Source organism: Sphaeramia orbicularis, chromosome 13 (genome assembly GCF_902148855.1).
Source record: "Sphaeramia orbicularis chromosome 13, fSphaOr1.1, whole genome shotgun sequence".
NCBI lineage: Eukaryota > Metazoa > Chordata > Actinopteri > Kurtiformes > Apogonidae > Sphaeramia > Sphaeramia orbicularis.
In genome coordinates, this window is record NC_043969.1 from 37,968,452 (window position 1) to 37,990,104 (window position 21,653).

Below are 21,653 nucleotides of genomic sequence, written 5' to 3' on the forward strand. Positions count from 1 at the left end.
CCTGAATCTGGGCTAGTTTGTGTCACTCGGAGCTCAGCTGTGTCTACTTTAATGAACATGCATCATTCCCTCGTTGTTTTTGTCTCTCTTTCACATAGTTCAGCCAAACATTTAAACTTTGTGTTCATGTGAAAGTTTGTTAAATCACTGGGGAGCTTTATTGTTTTTTTTATCCATGCCGCTTTGTGACTCTAACATCGATTACAGATGGGTCAGGTTTTGCATCCCATCTGGAATTCATTTTTCATTCTCTAAGGTCTAACAGCCTATTAATGATATACATAAAGTCTTTTACAACCAAATTAATCATCTCATTATAAAGCACTTATTAGTAATTTATGCAGGTAGTCTTATTGTAAAGTAGACTTGAAATATGTATTTGCTCTAATCTTTATCAGTAAGAATATTTAATTTTTTTTTTTTTTTTTTGAAAGCAGGACTGCAGGTGTCAGCAGCTCTGAGAGTTTCACAACACACAATTAGCAACGTCTCTTTTACAGTAACGCATTGAAGTCCAAAAGCAGCCGTGCACTGCCTGACGCCTCGCCTGACTGCTCACAGATAAAACAAATCATGACTGCTTATTTATTTACTCGTCTGTTTGTTTTGTTTCTCTGCTGTATTCCGGCGCTGTGTGGCAGCGGTCGGTGTTTGCATGAAAATGAATTTGGGCAGCAGTCGACATCCGGTGGTTCAGTCAACCGAATACCATGTAGCATTGTGGGATAGGCTTTACTCACCCTTTTTCTATTTTTTTTTTACTCTTTATTTAGATATTTTCATTTTTCCACAAAACAAAACATTCTCTGACATAGCACCTTAAGAATTAAAGCACAAGTAAACACAATAGGAAGACCATAAAGGGAAATCACATGAAAAATAAATATTTGTTTTTATCAAAGAAAATTACAGCAATACAATATCAGTCATAGAGAGACATAACAATCTTATAATAGCTCCCATTCCTTCATCAGACACCCGAATACTGAGTAATACAGCTTCTATGATGGTGTATTAGGGCCACATAAGAAAACTAGAAGCACTCGGAGAGCGCAGACCTCCGCCAAGGCTGATCAGTGGCCCCCCCCCCCGTGGGCCCCCCCACCCCCGATCACCACCAAAATTTAATCATTTCTTCCTTATCCCATTTCCAACAAACCCTGAAAATTTCATCCAAATCTGTCCATAACTTTTTGAGTTATGTTGCACACTAACGGACAGACAAACAAACAGACAAACAAACAAACAAACCCTGGCAAAAACATAACCTCCTTGGCGGAGGTAATAAAAAAGCTTGTCACCCCGAGAATAAAGGCGTTATATTTCAAGAATAAAGTCATTATATAATGAGAATAAAGTTGCAGTTTAAAAAAAAACTCATTATTTAACAAGAATAAAGTCATTATATTTCGAGAATAAAGACATTATATAAGGACAATATAGTTGTAGTTTTTAAAAAAATTCATTTAACTAGAAAAAATGATTTATATAATTAGAATAAAGTTGTTATATTTCGAGAATAAAGTCATTATATAAGGAGAATACAGTTGTAGTTTAAAAAAAAAAAAAATCATTTAACTAGAATGAAGTCATTATATAATGAGAATAAAGTCATAGTTTAAAAAAAACCTCATTATTTAACAAGAATAAAGTCGTTATATTTTGAGAATAAAGTCATTATATAAGGACAATACAGTTGTAGTTTAAAAAAAAATTCATTTAACTAGAAAAAATGATTTATATAATTAGAATAAAGTTGTAGTTTTAAAAAAACTCATTATTTAACTAGAATAAAGTTGTAATATTTTGAGAATAAAGTCACAATATAATGAGAATAAAATCATACTTTTAGAAAACTCATTTAACGAGAATAAAGTCACAATATTTCGAGAATAAAGTCATAATATAATGAGAATAAAGTCGTACCCACTCATTGAGTAATGGAAAACTTGGAACTTTTTGTGAAGTTCTACTTTCATGTGGGGTTTACGCACAAAGGCCAAATACTGAGCGCATTAGCCCTGCCCACCATCAACACATTATCATTAGTCGAAGGACTTTGAAGTGAGTTCGCACACGTTTGAGTTTGTTGGAAGAACTGAACTGATTTGGAGCAAAATTCCTATTTTGTGGAGGAGGAACTGATGAAATGGTCGTCTGCAGGACTATGGGTGGTTCCACCAGAACTATAGGGTTTGTTGTTTCTCAAGAAACTGTGAGGATTGTACTCTGAGTTTTGGAGTCCAACAGAAGTGAAAGCTGCTGCTTCACTTGTTGCATTCGCTGTAAAACCGGAATTTTCAAAATATTACAACTTTAATCTCATAAAAGTAAGACTTTATTCTCGTTAAATAGTGAGTTTTTTTAAAACTACGACTTCATTCTCATTATATTATGACTTTATTCTCAAAATATAACAACTTGTTTCTCGTTAAATAGTGAGTTTATTTTAAACTACGACTTTATTCTCCTTATATTATGACTTTACTCTTTTTTTTGTTTTTTTTTCCTAAACCCACCACCACCCCTCTTCGGAGGACAAGTTTATTTTTAATTACAGCTCATATTTAAGTAACAGTCTCCAACTTCATATTCACATGTTCATCCGATCCTTGCTTGTATACATATACATAGAGGGAGGGCTCATATAGTCCCAAGTGTACAGAGGCAGTACGAGACAAGACAGTAGGACAAAACAGACATAAGACAGAAACAGATACTGATTACATATTCATCATTATGCAATAGTGTGTGTGTGTGTGTGTGTGTGTGTGTGTGTGTGGAGAGAGGACCAAACACAGAGGGTCGAAATATTATGACTTTATTCTCGAATATAAGGACTATTCTCATTAAATAATGATTGTTTTTAAAACTACAACTTTATTCTCATTATATTATGACTTTATTCTCGAAATATAACGACTTTATTCTCGTTAAATACTTTTTTTTTTTTAACTACGACTTTATTCTCATTATGACTTTATTCTCGAAATATAACGACTTTATTCTCGTTAAATAATGATTTTTTTAAACTACGACTTTATTCTCATTATATTATGACTTTATTCTCGAAATATTGCAACTGTATTCTCATTAAATAATGATTTTTTTTTTTAAAAACTACGACTTTATTCTCATTATATTATGACTTTATTCTCGAAATATTACAACTTTATTCTCGTTAAATACTGATTTTTTTTTTTTTTAAACTACGACTTTATTCTTATTATATTATGACTTTATTCTCGAAATATTACAACTTTATTCTCGTTAAATAATGATTTTTTTTTTTAAACTATGACTTTATTCTCATAATATTATGACTTTCTTCTCAAAATATAACGACTTTATTCTCGTTAAATACTGATTTTTTTTTTTAAACTACAACTTTATTCTCATTATATTATGACTTTATTCTACAAATATAATGACATTATTCTCGTTAAATAATGATTGTTTTTAAAATTACGACTTTATTCTTATTATATTATGACTTTATTCTCGAAATATTACAACTTTATTCTCGTTAAATAATGATTTGTTTTTAAAGAACAACTTTGTTCTCATTATATAACGACTTTATTCTCATTACATAATGATTTTTTTTTTAAACTACGACTTTATTCTCATTATATTATGACTTTATTCTCCAAATATAACAACATTATTCTCGTAGTGACATGTGTTTTTATTTTCTTATGTGGCCCTAATACGCCGTCGTAAGTTCCATCTTTGATCAATCGTGTCCATCTTTAGTTGTAGACATGCGGTTACTTACCCTTTTTCTAGTGGTTTTTTTTGCACGTAACATGCTTTGTTTTCCCATTTACATGCTTCGTGTAGGAATAAAAGGGAAGAAAAAGTCATCAAATATTAATGCTAAAGAAACAAATCATCAGTTATTTATAGTCTTGTGATGCTTTCTGCAATCTGTAAAGACAGTACATGGCGTAACACATGGCGCGATAAATATATAATGATGCAAATGCGATAAAGGCGCTTAATAATAAAAGGTAATTCCCTGCTTATTAATCTTCACTGCTTTTCGACTGTAATTGGCCAAAGCTAAATTAGACGTATTCTGCCATGCACTGACACTTAGTTAGCAAACTCTGACACCCCGCAGTCATGTTGTTTTTTTTTAGTCCATTTATGCTTGCATCCAACACCTCAGAGCCGAATCAAAACAAAAAGTGAATTTCATTAGGCAGGAATACAGAGTTGAGAAACAAGATTGTTGCTTTACACCTCTGCTGCGGGCTGAATATGTATAGCCCGTCTGTGGTAATTTAACGCAGCCAAGTCTACCACTGCACATGGCATGATAACACTTTTTTTTTTTTTTTTTTTTGTGTGTGTGTGTGAATTCCGCTGTGTATCCATGCAAAGTGGGAACATGAGTAACATTCTCACCTCAAAATAGACGTTACTTTGTGGAAAAACCATCCAAATTAGCTGCCAGAACGCTCAGTTATGGAGTTTTAACACGTCTTTTGGTCGTTCTGTAATTATCTCTGTATTAAACGGCCTCACCTATGTCTTGTAATAAAATAAAAATACCGTCTCGTACGCTGCTGGGTGCAAATGTTCAAGGTTACTCGGTGGTATGTTTTGGATCCTGTGGCTTTGTCTCAGACTGAGGGTAGGAATTTTTCTAAAGGTATAAATGACGTGCCTATAATCTGAATAAGAAGTTGTATTATACCGTCAGCACGTCCCTCGAGAGGCATAATAACGTTTAAAAGCGGAGAAAATCCCATTACCTGTTACAGATTTCTACCCTAGTAATTGTCCAGGTCTGTCCTTTGGGAGGGAAACGGGGTGAAGGACGCCAGACTCGCCAATATCAGTATCGGCGCTATCTTCAGGAGAAATCTAAGGGTCATCTATTTTCATCTCTGCAGTCCCGTACTAAGGTTTAGTCTTTCTGAAAACCTCTGAAAATGGCCTCGGATATAAAACATTAAAACACCAGAAAATCCACACACCTCTTGTCAATTATAAACACACTTATTTGCATGTGTAACACTGAGTCTTGCTTTTTTTATGCTTTATTTTTTATCTCCATAGACAAAATAAACAAAAAAAACAAAAGACAGACCACAATAATTAGAGCATTTAAGGTCGATCTTTAGACTACAGGTGTTACACATGCGGCCCGGGGGCCAAATCTGACCCGCCAAAGGTTCTGTTCCGGCCCACAGGATGAAAGTGCAAAAATTAACCTGATTAGTCAAGGTTGTTCAAATCATTTTGGCTCAGGTTCCACATACAGATCAATGTGATCTATTGTAAAAATAACAACAATAACCCATAAATAATGGTAACAACAAATTTTCTTTGTGAAAAATTATGTGGAAAAAATTTAAGTGAAAAAAACAAAACAAAACATTACACTGAGGAAAATATTTACATTTACAAAACTATTCTTTCACAATAAAATGCAAATAAATACATAAATAAAAACAAAGATGAACAACCCAAAATGTGCAGTTTCAACAATATTCTGCCTGTTCCTAAATGTTTGGTGCATTTATGGATCCACTGTGATCTGGAGTTGTATCAATAATAAGAGATGGAATATTGTAGAAATTGTTCAAATTTTAGTTCCAAACTCCACAATTTTAACAATATTCCAAATGTTTATGTAACATTGTGTGTAATGTACATGTATAAATAATAAGTCGAAGCATAATATTGTTAAAATTGCACTAATTTTTCAAATGAAATTTCTGTTTTTTCAGGTTATTCACATCTTTTTTTTTGTAAAATGTAAATATCTTCATAATTTAAATGGGGTTTTTTGTACCAAAACAAAATGAACAACATGGATTTGTCATTATTTCTAGGTTATTAAGTCATTATTTTACTGGTCTGGCATGCTTGAGATCAAATTGGGCTAAATATGGCCCCTGAACCAAAATGAGTTTGACACCCCTGCTTTAGATAAATAAAATACAGACAATTTCAGGACAAATTAGGCAAAAAAAGGCAAAATAATTTCACTGTCCTCACTGTAACTGCTTTGTAAGGTATGCAGAAATGACCAAAAATAGTCACTTGCCCGATAAAGGGTGAAGTACATTTTAGAGACAGTTAAGTGAAATGAAAACATGGTGCAGATCCACCTACATATGGTACAACAGGGCATGGATCAACATGCTGATTTTAGATTAGTCAGTTCCCATAATCTAAATACATAAATATGAACATTACAAGTATAAACAATAATTGCCCACATACTGTATTTTCTAATCATCTCTCCATCAATCCTAGGATCCTTTTTATGACGTCATTTGCAGATTTTTGTCATTATATTGGGACGGCTGTGGCTCATTTGGTAGAGCAGGTTATCCAGTGACTGAGGGGTTGGCAGTTCAAATCCTGGCTCCTACTGACCATATGTTGAAGTATCCTTGGAACCCTAAATTGCTCCCGGTAGGGCCTGGCCGCCCACTGGTGTATGTGCTTGGATGGGTGAATGTGAGGCTTTGTAAAGCACTTTGGGCACCATAAAGGTGTAGAAAATGTGCGATGTAAGTGCAGTCCATTTACCATATTTCAGCTTAAACATTTAATCCTATTGGAGCTGTTTATAGTACAGATCTGCTTCAACCCATGAAGACTCAAACATCCACTGGGGACCAAAATCATTTACTGATATAAAAAGTTAAATACCTGTTGATCCACTAATCCTGTCAATACAGTAAATAATTGGTGTAAAATACAGTTTATCATCTTTTCCTGGTCATCAGATATGACCCGTTTGGACATTCAGAGGCTCTGTAGTTACCGTGGAAACACTGTGTCATCTTCTACAACATTGATTCACCAGTAAAACCCATGGAGTTGGATCAATGACAGTGGCTGGAGATGCTTTTCCATGTTCAGTCACTTTTTCCTCTGTTTTCTCACTTGTTGATATAAAAACCCTCAACTTTAATTTGAGCTTTTATGGACATCAATCATAAACAACAAATTAAATTTTTTAGTGTCAGTTTAGTTTATTTCGAATATGTAACAAATTTGAATTTCCTCCTTTTAGGATCAATAAAGTATATCTAAAAACAAAAGTAATCCTACTTAGTCCTTAGAAATAAAACAGATTGCAAGAAAACATTAAAAAAAAACCCATATAGATATACATGAAAACAACGTACGACTTCATTCGCACATTTGAAAAGGAGTGGGAGGAAGTATAACAAAAGTAGGAAAATACCTGATTTTTACTTAATCCTATAACGCCAAACGTAGCATATTTGATACATGAGTTTTGAAGCCCTCTACATGATCAGTGTGATATTTTTTTTCTTGAAAAACCTGATGTATACAATTAGATACGTGCAATACACAGATAATCCACCGGGGGGAGGAATTCGTTCACCAGAGGCCTTTCCAGTTACACTACAAGACTGTCATTAATGAGGAAAGAGGCAGAAATTTGCCAATGTTGAAAAGGAATCACCAATTTGTTAGACACGTTTTTGTTTGTTCAAAAATAATAATATTTGAGCATTGAGACCCAATGGATCAACTATGATACAAAATTGAAACTCGTACATGCAAACTGATATTAGGGGAAAAAAAAGAATCTGGGGGGTTGTTCAGAAGGACCAATAAAGGCTCCAGTTTCAAAGAACTGGAATTTTCTGTTAATGATTTAATGTTTCAGGCTTTACAAGGTTAAGAATGCAAAATATTGAGCATAATATTAAAATAAATGGTGATAAATCACTCAAGAAAAGTAAAAAAAAAAATAGGGGGAAAAATCATATTGGAACTGCCCTAAAAGTAACACTGGATCTTTATGGGTTAAAGGTTCAATGTGTAAGATTCAGAGGAATGAAATAAATATCTTTTACTATCTTTGAGTGTGGACCAGTCAAAGTGGCTCTAAATAAGGTTTTTCTGGCTTTAAAAACCACAGCAGGGGAGATTGAGTTCACTTCACGCTGCTATAGATTACACAGTGAACCTTTAAATTGTGTCTGAACCATGAGATTCTCAGTTTTCCAAAGCTACTTGATTCGTGCCTTTACAACTTTCCACAAAGATGTATGTGTGTAAAGATGTGGTATGAAACTTGATGATACAAGGAGGGTCCTGAAATAGTTTTAGTAGGTAAGAGAGTAAAGTTTTGAAAGAAAAGAAATATGTGAAAGAAGTGCATGAAAAAGTCAAATCTTCTCTGATACATTGTTGAACAGTGGTTTATACAATGGTGCCTTTGCATTGATGAAATTTTACTTCGTTCTTTATCTACAAGGTCAACACGTAAAAGAAAATGTCCTAATTTTTTAGTACATTGACAGAAAACTGAGACCTTGTCCTCAGTTATAATCTTAACCATGTTCATGTCAATGTTAAGAGACATTTACAGTAATGGAGTTTTTTTCCTTCATAGAAATGTGTGCAGATTTACTTGAAATATTTTGAACTTCCTTTGAATCTTCATTTCACACCATCAGCAGACTCAGCTCATGAAATTGCGTTATGTCACGACAGTTCTTATGGCATTTGGCATGATATATGTACGCATTTTCATCATTTCCCATGTTATTCAACCCAATTTGATCACGTGTCAATGTACGCCAAGATCACCGGTTTACATATCTGTAACAGATAATCCTAACCCAAACCCAGACCTTGAACCTAACCCTAAACCTGAGCCTAACCTTAACCCTAACCGCTAATTGCGTGGTATTTACTTGAAATATTTTTTAACTTCCTTTAAATCTTCATTTCACACCATCAGCAGACTGAGCTCATGAAATTGTGTTGTATATCATGACAGTTCTTATGATTTGGCGTGGGGGTGGCTATGGCTCAGGTGGTAGCGCGGGGTCGTCCAATAACCGAAGGGTTGGCGGTTCGAATCCCGCTCTGTCCTAGTCAGTCTGTTGTGTCCTTGGGCAAGACACTTCACCCTCCCTGCCTCCAGTGCCACCCACACTGGTGTATGAATGTTTAGTGGTGGTCGGAGGGGCTGTAGGCGCAATTGGCAGCCACGCTTCTGTCAGTCTGCCCCAGGGCAACTGTGGCTAAAAATGCAGTTTACCACCACCAGAGGGAGAATGTGAGAGTGAATGAATAATGGGTCGATAATGTAAAGCGCTTCGGGTGTCTAGAAAAGCGCTATATAAATCCAATCCATTATTTTATATGTATGCATTTTCTTCCTTTCGTGTGTTATTCAACGCCATTTGATAGTGTGTCAATGTACGCCGAGATCTCCGGTTTACATATCCGTAACTGCTAATCCTAACCCTAAACCTAACCTTAACCCTGACCCTAACTAGTGATGTCGTAATCTGGATTTTTTTGACTTCCAATCTGATTTTTTGGGGGGGATTTGTTTTGCCAATACCGATCCAGACTTTTTTTTACAATGAAATTTTGATTTAAATTTGGAGTCATTATTTATAGGTTATACTATTATTTTACTTGAGATCCCAATTGGGCTGAATGTGGAACCTGAACTAAAACAACTATGACCCCTTTGACTCTTAATAACTTTAGTATAATTTTTGTACCTTCCAAATTCATACTGCGGGAGAAATTAGAACCGTATGTTTGCCACTGTTGTAGTGCGTCCATGGACAGATCCTTCCAGGTATTAAATGGGGGTGCATTTGGTGCCGTGTGTTCGTGATGTGAAACGGGTTCCTAGTGGGGCGGGGCGGGGCGGGGCGGGGCGGGTCAAACAATTCCACAAAAGCCCTGCAGGTTGAAAATAACTCGACTCACACAATTTATAGACACTTTACTAGTTCCTCTAAGCGTCCCACTGTTGCGCAGCTTTTCCCTACCTTCGGAAACTTTAATTTGAGGGGGCAGGACGTTTGCCCCCCCCCCCCCCAGATTGGCCTGATGTCGTGACTAAATCCGATCCAATCTTCAAAAAAATGCCAGATTGGCAGCAGATACCGATCTGTACATCGGATTGGGACATCCCTAATCCTAACCGCTAATCGCTTGGTATTTGACGTGAACACACAAGCAGAAAGCTTATAATGCATACAGATAACACGCCAATTAAAAGTAATGATAATAATAATAATGATAATAATAATAATAATAATAATAATAATAATAATAATAATAATGGATTAGATTTCTATAGCGCTTTTCTATGAATGCATACTCAAAGCGCGTACAGAGGATCCATTATTCATTCACTCTCACATTCTCCCTCTGGTGGTGGTAAACTACATCTGTAGCCACAGTTGCCCTGGGGCAGACTGACGGAAGCGTGGCAGCCAATCTGCGCCCATGACCCCTCTGACCACCACCGAACATTCACACGCATTCATACACCAGTGTGAGTAGTAGCACTAGAGGCAAGGGGGATGAAGTGTCTTGCCCAAGGACACAACAGCACATGGACAGAGCAGGATTCAAACCGCCAACCCATCAGTTATGGGACGACCCGCTCTACCATCTGAGCCATGGCCGCCCCAAAAGTAGCATGCTAGTAGCGCAGTTCATGATATCACGTTGCCATGGGACAGTATCAGATTAAAGATTAAAGTGCCTATGATACCCTGTTACAGGAAGTTAACAGTTTAGTGAAATAGAGGTAACAATGTCAACTTTTGTGAAACTAGTGTTTTTCAACTTTTTTAACTTTGGGGTCGGGACCCCACGTGGGGTCACCTGGAATTCAAATGGGGTCACTTGAAATTTCTAGTAATCGATAAAAATAAAAAATAAACTTTCTAATGAAAAATATATGGTGAGTTGACAGAGACAGTCCCAATCCATAAAAGACATGACAAACTCTGCAGCTGAAACTGAAGCACTGTGGTTCTGTTTATCTTTCAAATGTTCATTGTGGTCGGTTTCAGATGCTGCAGCTCTTTCATAATTCATAGTTTGAGTTCTTGTTTGTTCAGTATTAATTGTCAGCCTTGTAAATCCAAGCTGGACTGACTGTACATATCCTGACCAAGGAAAATCAAATTCTCACTTTGTGCAGTAATCTACACCTGGCTTTTCTGCCTCCGTCCAGAATAATATATACGTAGTGCCAATGAAAACGCAACACTTGAATGTGTTTTATTGTTCCTGAGCTGCATCAATATGTTTAAGTTTCACCTGTACAAGATAATCCCAGACAATTTCTTAACAACCGGAGACGGGTTGAACTATTGTCACGCTTGAATGAACTTGTCTGCATTCATAAGACTTGTTTTTCTCATTGCTCAACAATGAACTGCTCAACTTAAGGAATTGTGGTCAGTTAAGGAGTGGTCATGTTCTGTATATAAAGACAAGCTGAAAAGCACAAAAATTATTTGCAATAACTCAGCGATGCCTAGACTGACACGTGACCACAGATGCCATGCTATGGGGCTCCTGGAGGCCGGAATCTCTGCTCGGCAGGTGGCGCGCCGTTTTGGATGCAATGTGTCCCCCATAGTCAGGATGCAACAGAGGCATGAAGAAACTGGCTCAACTGCAGACAGACCTCGCCCTGGACGAGCACGCGTGACCACACCACAGCAGGATCGCTACATTGAGCTGCAGCACCTCCGGGACCGCTTTGTGACTTTTGGTTTTGGGGGTCCTTGAGTTTCTTTCTTTATCCTTATTTGTTGTCAACAAATTTGGATGTGATTTTTTATTTTTATTGTATAGAAATGGCCTATGATTAATTCCAAAGAGCTGATGGAATAAAAATCCTCATTGATTTAAAAAAAATATAAGAATCTTCAAGTGTTGCGTTTTCATTGGCACTGAGTATACATTATATAGACTAAATGTCATCTAATTAACATGTATTAGCAACGTAGTAAAGCAAACCATTACATGACCAAAAACAAATTAATTTTAGCCAAAAAAAAAAAAAAAAATCTGGGGTCGCCAAAAATTTGTGATGTTAAAATGGGGTCACGGGCCAAAAAAGGTTGGAAACCACTGGGTTCAAGGGTTAAATATGATACATAAACGTGTTCTTACATTCCCCACAAATGTTCCAATGCACAACACCTGGTACTAATAAGCTGAGAGTTGACATAAATATAAATCTACTGTATGTCCAGATGTTTTTTGATGGTCAGAAAACCTGTTAATACTGCAGATGCCATAGTGCTTGCGGCGAAGCTTCACAAATACAGGGTGGGGAAGCAAAATTTACAATATTTTGAGGCAGGGATTGAAAGACAGTGTATGACCAATTAGTTTATTGAAAGTCATGAGAATTTATTTGCCACAAGAAAATTGACATAATAGAAAATGTTTTTATTCTATGTGTCCTCCTTCTTTCTCAATAACTGCCTTCACACGCTTCCTGAAACTTGCGCAAGTGTTCCTCAAATCTTCGGGTGACAACTTCTCCCATTCTTCTTTAATAGTATCTTCCAGACTTTCTCGTAATAGTTTTGCTCATAGTCATTCTCTTCTTTCCATTATAAACAGTCTTTATGGACACTCCAACTATTTTTGAAATCTCCTTTGGTGTGACGAGTGCATTCAGCAAATCACACACTCTTTGACGTTTGCTTTTCTGATTACTCATATGGGCAAAAGTTTCTGAAAAGGTATGGATAATAGTGTTAGGTATGATTATGACATCAATATATGTTTGGTTTCAAAACAATTGGTGTAGTGCCCGCTGAGAAAAAACAACTAAATGTTCATTGCAAATTTTGCTTCCCCACCCTGTATATAGACTAAATGTCATCTAATTAACATTTATTGGCAACGTAGTAAAGCAAACCATTACATGACCAAAAACAAATTAATTTTAGCAAAAAAAAAAAAAAAAAGTCTGGGGTCACCAAAAATTTGTGATGTTAAAATGGGGTCACGAGCCAAAAAAGGTTGGAAACCACTGGGTTAAAGGGTTAAATATGATACGTAAACGTGTTCTTACATTCCCCACAAATGTTCCAAAGCACAACACCTGGTATTAATAAGCTGAGAGTTGACATAAATATAAATCTACTGTATGTCCAGGTGTTTTTTGATGGTCAGAAAACCTGTTAATACTGCAGATGCCATAGTGCTTGCGGCGCAGTTTCACAAATACATATAAAAAAAAAAAATATTTCAAAGGAGCAACATCACTGATTGTTCTGCAGTTCAGCACTCGGAGCCCAATAAAGGTGGAGCTAATAAGTTGCTTTACTTCAGCCCTGCAGGGTTCGGCGCTACTCCTGTGACTTGACCGACATCAGAGCCTTCATGTTGTCTTCCCTGTCACCAAAGTTCACACAGCCCAGACAGTTGTTTGCTCTGCTCCACATGCTGTTTGTTCAGCTTTACATCTAAGTCAACCCAATTACACAGTATCAAAAATACCTGGGGTCTTCTCTTGTCCACCAAATAGATCAGTTTTTCGAACTCTGCGGACAAAGCACACACAAATACACACAAAAGAAAAAAAAAAAAAAAAAAAAGATTGGTATGGGTGGCAGTTCAAAGGAAACATGAAGAAGCATTGAGCCTGTGAACATGGAACATAATTATCTTCAAGTTGTCTCCAGACATTTCAGACATTATATAAGCCTCCTCTATAAGTCTTTTCATTGGCTGTTAAATATAGTAGCGGCATAAATTACATCCCCAGCTTCTTATGCTACATCATGCTACAATAGTCTCTTTATTTAATTTTTTTCTGAAGTTCATCTGTTGTTTTCTGGTTTTTATCACTGCACTTTTTTTTTTTTTTTGCACATATTCTGGATACACACCAACACGCATAAATCCATACATTTCTATATCTTATTTGTTATACTATAAATACCTTAAGCACATGCTGTTGCTGTAACACCGGATTTTTTTTTTTTTTTTTTTCTGCAAGGGATCAATAAAGTAAACTCATCCCATCTTCTCGTTTGTTTAGATAATTTGATGAGTGTCCAAGAATGTCTTCTGTCTACGTATGCACTTGGATGAGGATGCTTTGTTTGTTTATTTTCCTCTGCATTGTGCTGCAGGTTGAGCAGTGTGATTCTGTGAAGGATGGCATGCCCCCATTTTTAATGAACTGTTTATGTTGCGTCTGTTTGCTGGCAACGTTTGATGTTTGCTGGTGGGAAAGAAGGAAAGAAAAAAAAAACTAAAAAAAACAAAAACGGAGAGAATGAGAGAGCGAACATTTTGTTTTGTCTGGTTTCAAAAACGTGCAGATAGATGTTAGTTTGGTCGAAAAAGAGAGCACTGACAGATTAAAGCAAGAACGATCCCCAATAATTCATAAGCTTCTGCAAATTAAATGCACCGACTCTGAAGGTATCCGGTTGTGTTAAGGTTATGAGGTAATTCTGCCTTTAGCTTAAGTCATGGCTAAATATGATACAGTACAAGTCCTTTAGGATAATGCAGTAAAAAATAAATAAATAAATAAATGCATTGACAGAACCTTCAGGAAAAACAGGGTCATTGCAGCAGCAGGAAATATGACAGAGGCACTGGAGTGAAGCCCATTGTTGAGGAAGTTCATATTTTTGTGCTGAAATAAAAGGATTAATGCTGCGTTCCAGGCAGGTTTTTCAGTCACGACTTCAAATCACGACTCACGACTTTGTAACATTCCAGGCAAGTCATGCCAAACTGCCTGAGCGCAAGGAATTGTGGTGGTTAGATGTAAACAAACCAGCATGGCGGACCGTACGGAGCTTATGTTTATTTACAGTCATTTCTATCACCAGAGGTGTTTGTTCTTTGCTTATCTGAGGGAAACGGAGAAGTAAAAACAGTGCATAAGGCAAGAGAGGCTGTTATACCTTTTATGTTACGTTATTTGTAGGCCTGTAACGGTACACAAAATTTTCGGTTCGGTATGTTTTCGGTTTTGAAAGCCAAAGTTTTTTTTTTTGTTTTTTTTTGGTTCAGTGCGGGAAGAAAGAAAACCACTCAAAATGTCTTTAATGCATTTATTATGAATTTTTGAACATTTTTCCCCCACTTTTTGGAGACAATAGAATATAGAAAAACAGGAATAATATAATTCTGCTACGATAAATCCAATAGAAAATAAAGTAAATAAAATAATGTTTGATGTTTGCTGGTGAGAAAGAAAGGAAAAACAAAAAAAAAAAACAGCGAGAATGAGAGAGCGGACATTTTGTTTTGTCTGGTTTCAAAAACGTGCAGATAGATGTTAGTTTGGTTGAAAAAGAGAGCACTGACAGATTAAAGCAAGAACGATCCCCAATAATTCATAAGCTTCTGCAAATTAAATGCACCGACTCTGAAGGTATCCGGTTGTGTTTTAGGTTATGAGGTAATTCTGCCTTTAGCATAAGTCATGGCTAAATATGATACAGTACAAGTCCTTTGGGATAATGCAGTAAAAAATAAATAAATAAATAAATGCATTGACAGAACCTTCAGGAAAAACAGGGTCATTGCAGCAGCAGGAAATATGACAGAGGCACTGGAGTGAAGCCCATTGTTGAGGAAGTTCATATTTTTGTGCTGAAATAAAAGGATTAATGCTGCGTTCCAGGCAGGTTTTTCAGTCACGACTTCAAATCACGACTCACGACTTTGTAACATTCCAGGCAAGTCATGCCAAACTGCCTGAGCGCAAGGAATTGTGGTGGTTAGATGTAAACAAACCAGCATGGCGGACCGTACGGAGCTTATGTTTATTTACAGTCATTTCTATCACCAGAGGTGTTTGTTCTTTGCTTATCTGAGGGAAACGGAGAAGTAAAAACAGTGCATAAGGCAAGAGAGGCTGTTATACCTTTTATGTTATGTTATTTGTAGGCCTGTAACGGTACACAAAATTTTCGGTTCGGTATGTTTTCGGTTTTGAAAGCCAAAGTTTTTTTTTTTGTTTTTTTTTGGTTCAGTGCGGGAAGAAAGAAAACCACTCAAAATGTCTTTAATGCATTTATTATGAATTTTTGAACATTTTTCCCCCACTTTTTGGAGACAATAGAATATAGAAAAACAGGAATAATATAATTCTGCTACGATAAATCCAATAGAAAATAAAGTAAATAAAATAATGTTTGATGTTTGCTGGTGAGAAAGAAAGGAAAAACAAAAAAAAAAAACAGCGAGAATGAGAGAGCGGACATTTTGTTTTGTCTGGTTTCAAAAACGTGCAGATAGATGTTAGTTTGGTTGAAAAAGAGAGCACTGACAGATTAAAGCAAGAACGATCCCCAATAATTCATAAGCTTCTGCAAATTAAATGCACCGACTCTGAAGGTATCCGGTTGTGTTTTAGGTTATGAGGTAATTCTGCCTTTAGCTTAAGTCATGGCTAAATATGATACAGTACAAGTCCTTTGGGATAATGCAGTAAAAAATAAATAAATAAATAAATGCATTGACAGAACCTTCAGGAAAAACAGGGTCATTGCAGCAGCAGGAAATATGACAGAGGCACTGGAGTGAAGCCCATTGTTGAGGAAGTTCATATTTTTGTGCTGAAATAAAAGGATTAATGCTGCGTTCCAGGCAGGTTTTTCAGTCACGACTTCAAATCACGACTCACGACTTTGTAACATTCCAGGCAAGTCATGCCAAACTGCCTGAGCGCAAGGAATTGTGGTGGTTAGATGTAAACAAACCAGCATGGCGGACCGTACGGAGCTTATGTTTATTTACAGTCATTTCTATCACCAGAGGTGTTTGTTCTTTGCTTATTTGAGGGAAACGGAGAAGTAAAAACAGTGCATAAGGCAAGAGAGGCTGTTATACCTTTTATGTTACGTTATTTGTTGGCCTGGAACGGTACACAAAATTTTCGGTTCGGTATGTTTTCGGTTTTGAAACCCACTGTTATGGTTAGTTTATCTTTAACCCTCCGGTATCCCGTCCAGCAAGGCAGTTACTAAGCGGTTTGTTTTTAATTCTTTTACAGTTTTTTTCTATTTCATCAACTTGAGCCGTAAATAAAAATACCAAATACTCAATAACTGTCACATTTTTTAACCCTTTAAAAGCCGTGTTTGTAATGTAAACAAACCATTTTTTTGGATGCAAAAAACACAAAAAAATTTTTTTTTTCCAATATACTACATAAAAAGTGGATCACATATTATTTGATTTTTTCATCCTGGCATATGTCAATGATTAACTCCAACACTGGTAAATTTGCATTATTATCTTTGGCGCTAGGGTCAAATGTTCAAAAATACTAGCATCTGTCACCAAGAGTGCGTAAAATGCACACCTATAAATCAAACTATTAAATATTATATGTTGATTATTTTTGTTCTCTAATTTCATTTTATTTTTGTAAGTCCAGGTCAGCCCTAATCATACATATCAAATGGAAGAAATAGTGCGTTTAAGGCACACTTGGGAGACAGATGCTAGTCTTGTAATTTTCTTTTGTTTACAATGTGCAAATTTTAGTTGGTGGCCAGAATTTTAAAGATCATGCAAAAATGAACAACTTTTGAATTCTAACCTTATTTAAATTGTGAGAAATAATATGAAGTTTTTTAACACGAAGTGCAAAGTGTGGCTAAAAGGCGCACCCGGATACTGGAGGGTTAATGTTTATCCTAACGCTTTGCAAGTTTGGTTGGTTCATACTGTCCTCTTGTGGCGGAAGTTGTATCTTGTTTACTGTGAAAACTGTCATGAAGAGCAGCCGTCTGTGTCGTCTTGGCCCACATAAGGCTGAAAGTTTTGTAGATTTAGAAATAATGATAGGATATTGATCTGTAAGTTAGATATAAATGGGTTTGTTGTAAATTTTGAATATGAAAATGTATTTTTAAGTGAAATGGAAGAACGTTGGTATATGCCAGCGGTTTAGCATACAGGCTAGCATACCGCAGCAGGTTAGTATATGGCAGTGGGTAGCATTAAGCTAGCGGACTTTTCATATGCTAATTGGGCAATTTGGACTGCTTTATTTACAAGTCAATCCAAAGTACAAGCAATTTAAATACCAAGTAACACTAATGTTTTGTAAAGTTTCTCATTAAGGCAGTAAACTACTGTTAGTTCAGTGTAAACAAGATATTGTTCTAATGAACTAATTGCTGTGTTGTGTCTGTGTGTTACAGTTTTACAAAAAAAGATGATGAGTAAAAATTTCAGTCAAACGAAGACTCGTCTGTTCACTGTCTGTCATAGCTAGATAGCTATACATCCAGTGAGGACAGAACACCCACAGTTTTGTTTTTTGTTTTTGGTTTGGTACGGGAAGAAAGAAAACTCATCAAAATGTCTTTAATGCATTTATAAGGAATTTTTGAACATTTTTCCCCCATTTTTTGGAGACAATAGAATATTGAAAAACAGGAAGTATATAATTCTGCTATAAATCAAATAGAAAATGAAGTAAATTAAATATTACTAAATGTATTTTAAACATTAGTAGGTGTGTCTTGAGGTCATTGATTTTTAGATGATTGAATTCTGGGATGATGACGTATTAGTGACAGGAAGCACTGACATAACTGAGAATTAACCCATAGAGACCTAGTGCTTCTTTTTTGTCAGTTCCCAAATTATTTTTCCTCTCTATTTAACCTTTCTTTAGTGATTTATCACCATTTATTACAATATTATAATCTGTATATATCGTTTTTTCAGTGTAAAGTGTAAATATTTTCCTATATTTAGGCCTAATCTGTTAATCATGTTGATGATTTTCATTAAAGCTCAGAGTAAATTCAAAGGGGTTTAAATCAGTAACAGACAAAACTGAAGAAAAAGTCAAATTTTCAACAAATATATTAATGACTGAGCATAAAACAAGTGTCTCCATCCACTGTCATTGATCCGACTCCATGGGTTTTCCTGGTGAATCAATGTTAAAGAACAGGGGTGTCACTCATTTTAGTTCAGTTCTACATACAACCTAATATGATATAAAGTAGGCCAGACCAATAAAATAATATAAATAATAGGATAAGAACTTATAAATAATGTCAACTCCAAAGTTTTTTTCTATGATTTTGAGTGAAAAAAAGTCAGATTCCATAATGAAAATGTTTACATCTACGAACCGTACTTGAACATAACATGAGCAAATATGAACCTGAAAATTTTTAAGAAAAATAAATGCAATATTTAACAATATTACGCCTTAGTTTATCATTTATACATATGCATCACAACTTACAGAACACAGTGGCTCTACAAATGCACAAAACATTTAGAAAGAGGCAGAATATTGGTTCAATTCCACATACTTCTCTTAAGAAATTTCAGGTCATTCACTCTTTTTGTAAAAGGCTAGTCTGTAAATGTAAACATTTTTGTGTTATTTTACTTATTTTTACACTACCGCAAAGAGAAAAGTTTGTAGTTTTCATTATTTATAGGTTATTATGATAGTATTTTATTGGTCTGACCCACTTGAGATTGAACTGACCTAAATGATTCTAACGTCCTTGATTGTTAATATCGTCAGTGTAATTTCTGAATTTCACAAATTCCTCCTAGGGGCTGGATTGGACCTTTTGGCGGGCCAGTTTTGGCCCCCGGGCCTCATGTTTGACACCTGTGTTGTAGAAGATGACGGTGTTTCCATGGTAACTACGGAGCCTCTGAACGTCCAAATGGGTCATATCTGATGACCGTGAAAAGACGACAAACTGTATTTTATACCAATTATTTACTTGCATTGATAGAATTAGTGGATCAACAGGTATTAAACATTTTAGATCAGTAGATGGTTTTGGCTGCCAGTGGCTGTTTGGGTCTTTATGGGTTAAACAATAATAAAGGCATTTGTACAGGGTGGGGAAGCAAAATTTACAATGAACATTTAGTTGTTTTTTCTCAGCAGGCACTACGTCAATTGTTTTGAAACCAAACATATATTGATGTCATAATCATACCTAACACTATTATCCATACCTTTTCACAAACTTTTGCCCATATGAGTAATCAGGAAAGCAAACGTCAAAGAGTGTGTGATTTGCTGAATGCACTCGTCACAACAAAGAAGATTTCAAAAATAGTTGGAGTGTCCATAAAGACTGTTTATAATGGAAAGAAGAGAATGACTATGAGCAAAACTATTACGACAAAGTCTGGAAGATACTATTAAAGAAGAATGGGAGAAGTTGTCACCCGAATATTTGAGGAACACTTGTGCAAGTTTCAGGAAGCGTGTGAAGGCAGTTATTGAGAAAGAAGGAGGACACATAGAATAAAAACATTTTCTATCTTGTAAATTTTCTTGTGGTAAATAAATTCTCATGACTTTCAATAAACTAATTGGTCATACACTGTCTTTCAATCCCTGCCTCAAAATATTGTAAATTTTGCTTCCCCACCCTGTATGTTCAGAAAGAATAACACTGGGTTACAAAAAAAATGTTTTTTGCAAGTTGTCTAGGTTTTTTTCAACTGAATTAGGACCATTTTGCACCGCTAAATCCAAAAATGACATCTGTTTTTCTCAATCAGGTCAGGTTTTTTTGCTAATTTGATTTTGAAAAATTTGATCTTCTCACAATCTGCGCCCAAACTTTATCTTGGTCACCAAGTTTAATACCAAAATAAGATTGGTAAGCACACTTTATGAAACTTGTGACTTGATTCCTGTTAGGTACAATGGTGTATTCACCGCAGATGTAGCAGAATACGTCAGGCTTATTTTTGTAAGATCTTCTAGTCCAAGCCATTTCATTCACCTGTAATATTAAAAAAAAATCATAAATTGGCAAAAGTAAAATCTTCAGAACTCGTTTATTGCAAGAAATATGAAAGAATTTTGTATCATATGATGTGAAAATGCCCATAAATGTAAGCAAAAATGTTAAAAAGCCAATATGTAGCATAGTTCAGAAAGCTGACCTGATTGAGCAAAATTAATGTGATTTTTGGATTCAGCACACCAAAATTATCCTAAATCAGTTCAAAAAACTTAAACAATAAATTTGTTGTTGACCAGTGTAATCATATCTAAGATCAGAGCTTTTTAAACCAAATCCATTCCAGTTTTGACCTTCTAATCCTGAAATCATTAAGTCTTATAAATATTCCACCTTGACTGAACAAAAGTTATTTCTAGTCATTGATTTTATTTCATTTCAGTTTGTTTGCACGTCTGAAATTTACATGAAAAGGTTCATGAGGTAGTATCTGGCCATGAAAAGTTTGTGATCATATACGCTATTGCAGTATTCATCATCCATCGAGTGCCAATAGGAACAATGAGTCTTCTACTACTGTTCAGTCACTTTGTCAGTCCACTCAGAGTTAAAGTAATGACATTATTAAGACATGTCCCTCTATGCCCTCCCTCTTTTTTTTCCACTAATGTATGCAGATTAAGGGTCCATTAGCATCTTTGTGTCCTAAAGGAGATACTATACGTCTGCATGATTGCACTGATTGCGTTTCTGCAGCCAAAAAAAATCTTACAGACAAGCCAAGATTTTTCCCTCATCTGCTAAATTGTTCCATTAGCTGTCCTCTGAAAAATAATTCTAGGTTTCATAAATATCCAGACAGTCTATTCTCCGGTGATATCAATAATTATTACTAGTTTCCGACAGCACAATTACATGCTGGAAAGTGCTCGGTGCTGTAGAATACCGACAGGAAGGTGCGTTTTTCTTTTATCCATCATTACAATAGCAATTTAGCAACTTCGGAGTCATCGTTTAATCGATCGTATCCTATCAAGTGGCGCAAATATGTCAAAGTTTTCCTCGCAATCTATGGAGGCGTACGAAATGTAGGAGAAAGTCCAAAGCAGATGTGTG